Source organism: Pundamilia nyererei, unplaced genomic scaffold (assembly GCF_000239375.1).
Source record: "Pundamilia nyererei isolate P.nyererei 1_Seehausen unplaced genomic scaffold, PunNye1.0 scaffold00089, whole genome shotgun sequence".
Taxonomy (NCBI): domain Eukaryota; kingdom Metazoa; phylum Chordata; class Actinopteri; order Cichliformes; family Cichlidae; genus Pundamilia; species Pundamilia nyererei.
The window spans coordinates 2,254,187-2,263,371 of record NW_005187490.1 but is presented as its reverse complement, the minus strand read 5'-3'; the positions used below and the strand labels follow the sequence as shown (position 1 = coordinate 2,263,371).

The following is a 9,185-nucleotide window of genomic DNA, read 5'->3' as shown; positions in this document are numbered from 1 at the left end:
ATGTAATCATTAGTTCTTATGAATCCTTGGGGCTTTTCCAAAGTGTGTCTTTGTGATTTGGCATTATATAAATAGAATTTGAACTGAAGGTAATTCAACAGAGGGATAAAGCATTTTAATTTCTTGTTTCATAGCATAATCTCATCTAAATGTTTTTAAATAAATTGGCGGCACAGAACACCACTGTCCATCCTCAAAGCCAACAGACATGCTGGGTCTCCAACTCCAACACAGCACCCGAAGTACACAAAGGGAGGTACACAAATAAACACATAATTTTGCTGTGTGTTACACGCACAAAAGACCTAGGAGACAGCAGCCATTGGCAACAAGAGGGCTGAAGACCCAAGGCCACACATCTCGTTGACAACCATGCGCTCACCCCAGCAGAAGGAAGAGGGAGGCCATGTTCCTGCATTGTAACAGGAACATAAAGTGATAATATACCACTGAGAGAGCCAAAACCAAGTAATGGCCCCTGAGACAATATTTTTGTTATGTTTTCTGGACGTGTGAAGGCCATGAATTCACAAAATTGTTTGTTTAATGGTCTTAAATACCATATCTGTGTTTCATTTTGGGTGTGGTTTATGGCTCATCTGGAGGATCAGGATCAGGGGACAGTGCCGAGGAAGGCTGGCTGGCACAGCTGATACCTGTCACGCTAACCACACCCATTTCAGTACCTGCTGGGGCCTGGAGGTTCGAGCCCTGTGGTGTGAGCCGAGCTGGAGCAGAGGGCTGAAAAGCTGCACATACTGAGCTAAAAAATAAATACAAATCACTGCCATCCAAACTGCCGAGCACCAACTCCTCCTTTTTACACACACTTGCAAACAGCTTACTGAGAAACCAGAAACAGACTGTTCACCTTCAAATAAAAAGTTGGGCCTTTTCAGTTGCTTTTTATTTATTTGTTTTGTTTCTATGACTTTTCTACCTCAACTCACAAGTCGGGAAAACTCACAAATCTTTTTCATGAACAGTTGGTTGTTCTGGACTATTGGAATAAATGGCATTTATGATTCTCCTGCGATGCGATATAATGCTAATACGGTTCTAGTCCTGGCTGGGACATTTCTGCATGGAGTTTGTATTCTCTTTGTGTGAACTTCCTGCAGGCAGTCAGGTTTCTTCCCAGAGATATGCATGCTAGGTAAATGGTACTAAAAAGGAGGACAATTTTGCAACTATTTAATTATATAATTGGCAATAGGCCAGTAGCATAATTGGGTATAAAAAGAGCATCTTGGAGTTTCAGAGAAGTAACGATGGGCAGAAGTTCACCAGCGTGGCTTTGTAGTAGAAGAGTCCGGGTGCTGAGCTAGGCTGCCTGCAGTCCAGACCTTTCATCAACTGACAACATTTGGAGCATCATGAAACCAAAAATGGGACAATGAGAAGCCAGAATTTGATTTTTTTTTTTCTGTTCTTTTGTGAATAAAAGATTGATTTATAAGATTCTAAAATCATTGCTACTCATCTCAACTCTTTTGGAACTGTGATGGAACTGTGGAGAGTTAGACAATATCTGTGCTGTGCATGCTTTATATATTCACCTCCACCACAACCACCTCTTATTTATAAATCAAGTACTGGATTTTAAAACAGTGAGTATGATTCTGAGACTAATGACTTTACATACAGTAGTGTCACAAGTATTATGTTGTTCAGCAATTCTTTGCAATAAAGTATTTCATAAATTGTATTGTATAAGATAAAAGAAATGCTTAATGCTGATGGAGGAGCTGGAGGAAAACACAGACACAGACATGAAGAGGGAATGTCTTGACACACGCAGTGGATTGTGGACTATGCTTGGCAGCTGGGTGAAGATGGATTCGTTTTCACACGCTCATGGATTTCACAGTAACTTCATCTCTCGACATCCCAGCTTCACCCAGCCACACTGCTGTGGACCCTCAATGGCACTGAAAGAAAAAAACATTCCTCCTAGCAACATTGTAGTTTCCATACATTTGATCATTTTATTGGAATTTGGCAAAGTGATGGAGTGACTTTTCTATTATAGTGGCACATACTTTGCAATAAAGCACACAGAAAAGTTGTAGTTGGAGAAAAATAAAACTTGCCTCTAGTAATAACATTTTTAGGATTAGGGTGTGCCCCTGCTATGTGCCTATTGTGGGGAGGGAGCCTGTGACCACTAGGAGTATTAGGAGGTGGTCAGAGGAGGTCTTAGCAGAACAGCAGAGCTGTTTTGAGGTTGCAGACTGGGAGACACTCTGTGAACCTCACCTTAAGGACATTAATGGGCTTACTGAGTGTATCACTGAGTACATAGCCTTCTACATCGACTTCATTTTCCTAGCTTGGACTGTCCATTGTTACCCAAATAACAAGCCGTGGGTGACAGAGGACATCAAATCACTCCTGAATGGCAGGAATGGGGCCTTCAGAGTGAGAAACAAAGAGGAGGTAGCCTTACCTGTAGTCAGCCTGCAATCCACAGCCACACCACTCTCTCTCCACATTGCACCATAGCCTCCTGTGAAAGTCCTGACACTCCTTCGCCACCTTTTACTTTCATTCATTAACAAGTTCAGAGACAAATGAGAAGATTCCACTCAGGCAAGTCTGCTGGAACAAAAGAGGTGAGTCCCCGTGTCCTTAAGGCCTTTGCCCCCAGCTTGTGGAGTCTTTCATAAACTGTTCATGATGAATCTGAGTCATTCCTGACACCACGTCCCAGTGGCCCCCAGGATTACAGACCTTTGGTACTGGATGTGGTTGTGGTTGTGGGTTGTGGTTAACTGCTTCATCACGTGGTGTGAGCGGAATCATCTGCAGCTCGACATGACAAAGATCAAAGAATTGATTGTGGACCCCTTTTTCAATCCAAGAGGTTGATGTGGAGGACTATAAATAGCTTGAGTACACGCTGAGAATAAACTAGGCTACCTCTATTTTAGAATAGAATAGAATAGAATAGAATAGCCTTTAGTGTCACTGTACATGTACAACAAAATTGTGTGTTTTTTTTATTTTTTGCTTCTTTTTTTTTTAGAATAGAATAAATTTTTTGAGATGGTTGAGGTCTTTTAACATCTTTTGGACAATGGTCTCTGAGTCTCTTGTGGCCAGTTCCATTCTGTATGCCGCTGCATGCTTGGGCAGCAGGTCGAGGGTCGCAGATGCCAACAGACTCAATAAACTGATCCGCAGGGCCAGTAACGTTGTGGGGATAGAGTTGGACACCGTTAATATGGTGTCAGAGGGGGATGTTGTCCAAGATAAAGACAATGGTGGAGAATACCTCTCACCCACACCATGACCTGCTGGCCAGTCACAGGAGCATGTTCAGTGACACACTGAGTGGCACCACTGAACGATCTCCACTAGTTTCCCTGTTCAACAGCTCAATCGTACAGTACACACTGCAATAGTTACACCCTTTTGCACGTCCTCTAAAGTGAAAATAACAAGTAGCAAAGTTGTACAGTTTGCAGTAAAATGTCAGTCATATATATTCTGTATTATTGTAATTGAGCTATTTGTATATATTAGAGCTATTTCTTATATTTTGTAACTTATATATGGAACTTATACTCAATTCAGTTAAATTTTATACAGTGTCAACAACAACAGTCGCCTCAAGGCGCTTTATATTGTACCTTTTTCTACTTTTTTATATGTTGTACATATATTGGATATATATTCTATTATTTAATTTACTTCAGTCTGTTACCGTTCTTATTGTCTTAGAGGAACTGTAGTCACATAATTTCCTTAGAGATTAATAAAGTATTGATTCTCATTCTGATTCTGATGAGACATTACAGCACATGTAAAACACTGAGAGGCAATGTGACACATGGGGATGTGTCACATTGATCCCTGGGTCATTATTGTTTATTAACCCTTTAAAGCCGGTCGGAGCGGGCACGCTCCGTTTTGCGTAACTATTTTTAAATCCCGGTAGCACTGCAACCACGTAAGCTGGCGCAATAATTTTTTTTGCATATGAAACCGGAGGAGTTGTACTTACATCTTATGCTGGGTCAAAATTTGCATAAAAATTTGCCGATCCGATCAGCTGTTTGTAACACTTCCTACGTCCATCAGCGCGAACTATCGCATGTCCGCCAGGATCTGCCCGAATCCGGAAGTGACATCATTTTGCGGAAATGTAGTTTTTTACCATCAGGGCCTTATGAGCCTATACTTGTGTTTTTAAAAGTTATGTTTGACTATATGACTTTCTGTGTCATGTCTGGGATGCTGGAAGTAGTTTATTTTGATGCATATGCTGTTTTTTTTGCAAATTTGCATTATAATATTTATTTTCGTTTTTCCTGCAGTACATAAAAATTGGTGTATTTCAAAAATAAAACTATTAAGACACTAAAAATAAATTTCCTGTGGTGGGAAACTATTTTATGCAACTTTGTATTTACAGTTTTGAGGGATAAGCCTCTTAAATTTCTCTAACTAGAAATATATGTTTAAAAAAAACAAAAAAACAAACAAAAACCGATTTTCAATGTTTTTGTAGTTTATTGCACTTTTGTGCAATTTATGTAATTAATATGCACTTAATGCATACATATTATTAAAATATGGGCAATAATGGTTGTATTGATATTTATCAAATTGAAAACTTCCCAAAAATGGCACTAGAGCATGTAAAAATATAATATAAGCTCTGGCACTCTTGGATGAAATTTCCCCGTGTGGGACTAATAAAGGTATCTTATCTTATCTTATCTATGGTAGGTCTTAAAGGGTTAAGGATATCAGAGACAACATAAGCAGCCTGTTGAATTTTCAAGTATATAAGTTAAAACTTTATGCTCACACTCAACAAATGCAGCAAAGTTGACCGGACAGAACTCCAGGCTCATGAGAACATAAGAAAGAGAAACCGCATTGTTTGATGAAATTGCAGTCATTAACTCACTACAAAAGCAATCACAAAGTTATTAATGTTAATGGTAGTACCAAACAATATTATTTAGGCCAGTGTTGTATATGCTAATGTGTAGCTCAAACCCTGAGTTCCTGCCATGATGTTAGTCACCACTATTGTTATCATTCAGCCTGTTTAACATTGTGTGTGTGACATGCTGTTGAAAAATACAAGAGTACATATAATATTTTAATTGATTTTATAGTATTCAAATTCTTATCACCAGTGGTTGTTTTTAAATGTAATGGAACCAACTAGTAAATGTATGATTTTGTGATAGCTCTAATTTCCATCTAAAATTTCAGTTAATCTGCTTTGGAATAGTTGTCTCCAGTCTAGAAACAAGTAGGGCTGTTGTCTTTGGGGTTTTCAGACACTCAGCCTGCACCCTTGTCTGATGGTTTCATAGACTAAGGAATTCAACCGAACACACTTGCCCCCTTTCCTCCCTCTGCTCAGAAGTGACAGGAGTGGACAGCTGACCTAATCCTCTGCTGCAGATGCTTGGAGTGCTGATATCTACGACATGCTCACAGGTTTGATCACTCTCTCTATCTCGGTAATGTGTAGAGCCGATGGTCTATGGGAAGTAATCCAGGGTTCTTACACCACGGCCCATGTAGGCTTCTGAGTGTCAGCAACACATTTCTGTCTCTGTAGCACACACACACACACACACACACACACACACACACACACACACACACACTGGTAGCATCTGTGGCAAATCTAAATATACCATGAGTGATAACAACAGGTGAGCCTGCTCCTTCAGATACATACACTCAGCTGGCTCAGACATAGGGGGTCACTGGGTGTGTGTGTGTGCGTGTGTACAACTGTGTGTGGTGGTGGAATGGAGTGGGCGGTGTTTGAGTGTGTGGGGTATCTGCTGCTCAGTGCAGAGAGAGAGCTCAGATCCAAACACTGCCCAGTTCTGGGTACCCCTTCTTCTAAGCCAGCTGGTCTGGCTTAAAATCTCTTCTCGTGTCTGAGTTCTGTTTTTTCTTTTATAAAAAGAATCCTTTCTTGTTTGATACAAGGGATTGACTGAGCAAACCCACAGCTGGAGCTGCTGGGGAACCTTCCAGGTGAAGACTGAACCAAAAGCACCGGTGAGTTGGCGAGAGAAATATGTCTGTTAGTAATGGACAAATGGAAGGACTGAATTAAACTAGAACACTCTTGTTTAGAAGGTGATAAAGCGTTGTTATTACACGGGAAACAAATATTAACTTTGAAGACAATAAGTAAAGTTGTGGTGGAACTGGTAGACTTTTGACCACTTGGTGGCAGCAGAAACAAGCTGTTAACGTGCTAAATACAAATATCCATGAGATATGAAGCAACACTGACACTAAATATAGATGAGCTCTATTAAACCAAACCAATGATCATTCGCATTGTGTTTGCCATTCAAGTGAGGCTCATTTGATTCAGTGTTAATACAAAAATATTGGTTAGTGCAGCTTTAAATATTGCTCTTTGTTCAGGATGTTTGATGGGCTGGGGTTCGATGCTGGTGTTTAGGGTTAGGAGTGAATTGCACAGTGTGTTTTTGAACTGTATCTGCTTTTGTATGTGCTTGTTATATAGATCAGAAATGTGCAAACTGTATATATTGTTATTTGAATTAACGTGTACGACAAAAGATTCCAAATAAGTGAAAATTGCTGAAATTTAAGTACTGACATACATTTAAAAATTCACTTCATATAAATGAAGGCAAAATAAAGATACTTTAAAGCAAAGTTTTGCAGATAATACTGAACATAAAGGAATAATAGTATAAAAAGTGTAAAGGAGAACTTAAGGATGAGTAATATTATTTATTTTATTTAATGTACTTATTTATTTATGTGTATAAATAACACCAAATCACAACAACACTCACCTCAAGGCACTTTATATCGCAAGGTAAAGACCCTACAATAATTTGAATCTAACACACGCACGCACACATGCACACACACACTACCAGTCAAAAGTTTTAGAACACCTAAAAACATGTTGCCTAATTGGGCAACATGTGATTTCTTCTTCTATAACGTCCTCCTCTCCCTTCAAATCTCAAATTTATTCACAGTATGAGCTGGCTACATTAATGCATACATGCATAATAAATCATCTGTCAATCAAACTTTATTCATATAGTGCCTTGCACACAAGTTTGAAGGCTCTACAGCTGACTGAAGAACTAATAATAAGAAAATGTAAACAGTATAAGAAATTGGGAGAAATGCACAAGAGAAATAAAGTTTTATAAATGAAAATTGTGGAATGATGTGCTGTGGTTAACAGCTAATATATAGACCAATGACAGGCAGATGAAAGTGTCACCGAAGCTGTTTATGCTGCCTGTCAGATAAAATAGGAAAGCTGATGACAAAGCAGATAAAACCATCACTCTATTATGTATCTGTTTATGGTGAAATCCAACTAAACCAAGTAGAAGAAGCCATGTGTCTTTGGGTTCATTCAAAGAAGTCATGTAGTAGTGTTTGTGACCAGCTGTTTTCATAAAAAAATAAAATAAAATCTTATAATTATATGTGATATTGTACATGCTGCATTTATCCAAGACTTACAACATTTTTAACACTTTTGACTTTTTAAAATTTATACACTGCACAGCAACAGCTACCTAGTGATATGGTACAAAGCAAACATAACCAACATATGCCACATATGTCAGCATATGATGACATTAAATTGTTGCCATCAGGAATAAAGATCTAAAAATATAACAGATAAAATATTTAAGAATATAACGGACACTTCTTCTGTACTTTCATGGAAATAAAATAGACTTAATTTCTGAGAAGTCTTCCACTTACTTTCTCCATATGAAAAGGGGAATACACAAATTTCCACAAAGGAAATTTGTGTATTCCCAGTAAAATGTTTTGACTTGTCATCCTGTCAGCATTTGTGAGGGGACCTATTAGATGCAAAGTTACTCCAGTAGTCTCTACTAGAGTAGCTTTGTATCATAGTTCAACAGAATCCTTATTAACCTTATACAGGGTGTTGGTGGAGCTTAGGTTCATGACTGAAGCCAACAGTTTTAGCTTGAGCTTCTGTTTTAAACAACTTTTTTCTGATTGGCTGCACCTCATAAACAAAAGACCTGAACAGCATGTGGACCAGGAGTCAGTGCTCTTGAGGAGACCATATTAGAGATCTACACTCTGCATGGCATCATATAGATCCAAGAGTAGAAAAAAATGTGTGTTTAATGCACCCTGAAGTGTTGGCTTTTTACTCAGTGATACTTGTACATACCTTGAGTTCAAGTGTTAAATATAAGCATTCACCAGTGAAACAGGACATAGATGACAGAAGATAAAGTCCCTTTGAAATAAAGACACTTAAATGTTAAGTTCACACTATGAGCAACAAAGGCTACATTCTTACCAACTTGCTGCAACGTCGTCTGTGGACTCGTGTGTTAGTGTGCCAACATGGCATGTTTCATCACAGGTGCAGCACTGAAAAATTATAGTCGAGGTCAGCTTTGTTGCTGTCAAACATTCATTTATAGCTTCCACTGAAAAGGAGTGTGAACACATAAAATACTCTTGAGAAATGAATAAATTATGACAGAAAGTGAAGAAGAGAAAACAGGAACTATCACCAAAAAAATGAAGCCTAATTAACAGGTGTAAATTATATTATGTCTTTGACAGTTAACTTAGTTGTCTTGTTGCATGCTCAATCACCCAGGCAAGGAAACCCCCAAATGTTGATTCTGTTCATCTCGACGTAGCATTTTCAGTGGGAGAAATGTTTTATCACTCACTGACTTCTTCATTCTCAAATGACTGCAGGTTTCCTCAGCATTATAAACAGTCCATTTACATAATGACTGAAACTAGCACCACTGACGAACAATGGACTGTGAGGCCAATTTCCTGATCATTAATATGTAAATTGTCATGACCACTAATCAACAACCACTCATCATGAGTACCATTTGCAGAGAATTGGTGCACTTTTCAGTAGTTTCCACAGAGAGACAGTAGTGAGCCTGAACAAGAGTAAACAGTGTGTTCCCGTGTTTGTAGACCTGTTGAAAGTATGAATTCAAATGGAAATAATCAAGAAACAATCTAGACTATGTCTTTTCAGTCTAGATTGTGTAACTAGAATCTAGTTACACATTTATTTTTATTTAACCAATATATCTCGTTGTTTTCCCTCGCAAGTTTCGTTTATTTCATTTTTGTGTTTCTGCCTCTGTGTGTGTGTGTGT

At 38.6% G+C, this 9,185-nt stretch overlaps 1 protein-coding gene across 2 annotated transcripts in view; it reads left to right on the top strand.

The window, feature by feature from the left end:
- The first annotated feature begins 5,814 nt into the window (after positions 1–5,814).
- Positions 5,815–9,185, top strand: part of LOC102205078 (myocyte-specific enhancer factor 2C-like) — a 33,055-nt gene continuing 29,684 nt past the window's right edge. The window contains exon 1 of one of the 2 annotated variants that reach the window (XM_005739139.1): positions 5,815–6,045. The gene's annotated coding sequence lies outside the window, so the exon portion shown is untranslated. The remainder of the gene's footprint in view (positions 6,046–9,185) is intronic. The other variant, XM_005739140.1, reaches the window with a different exon arrangement.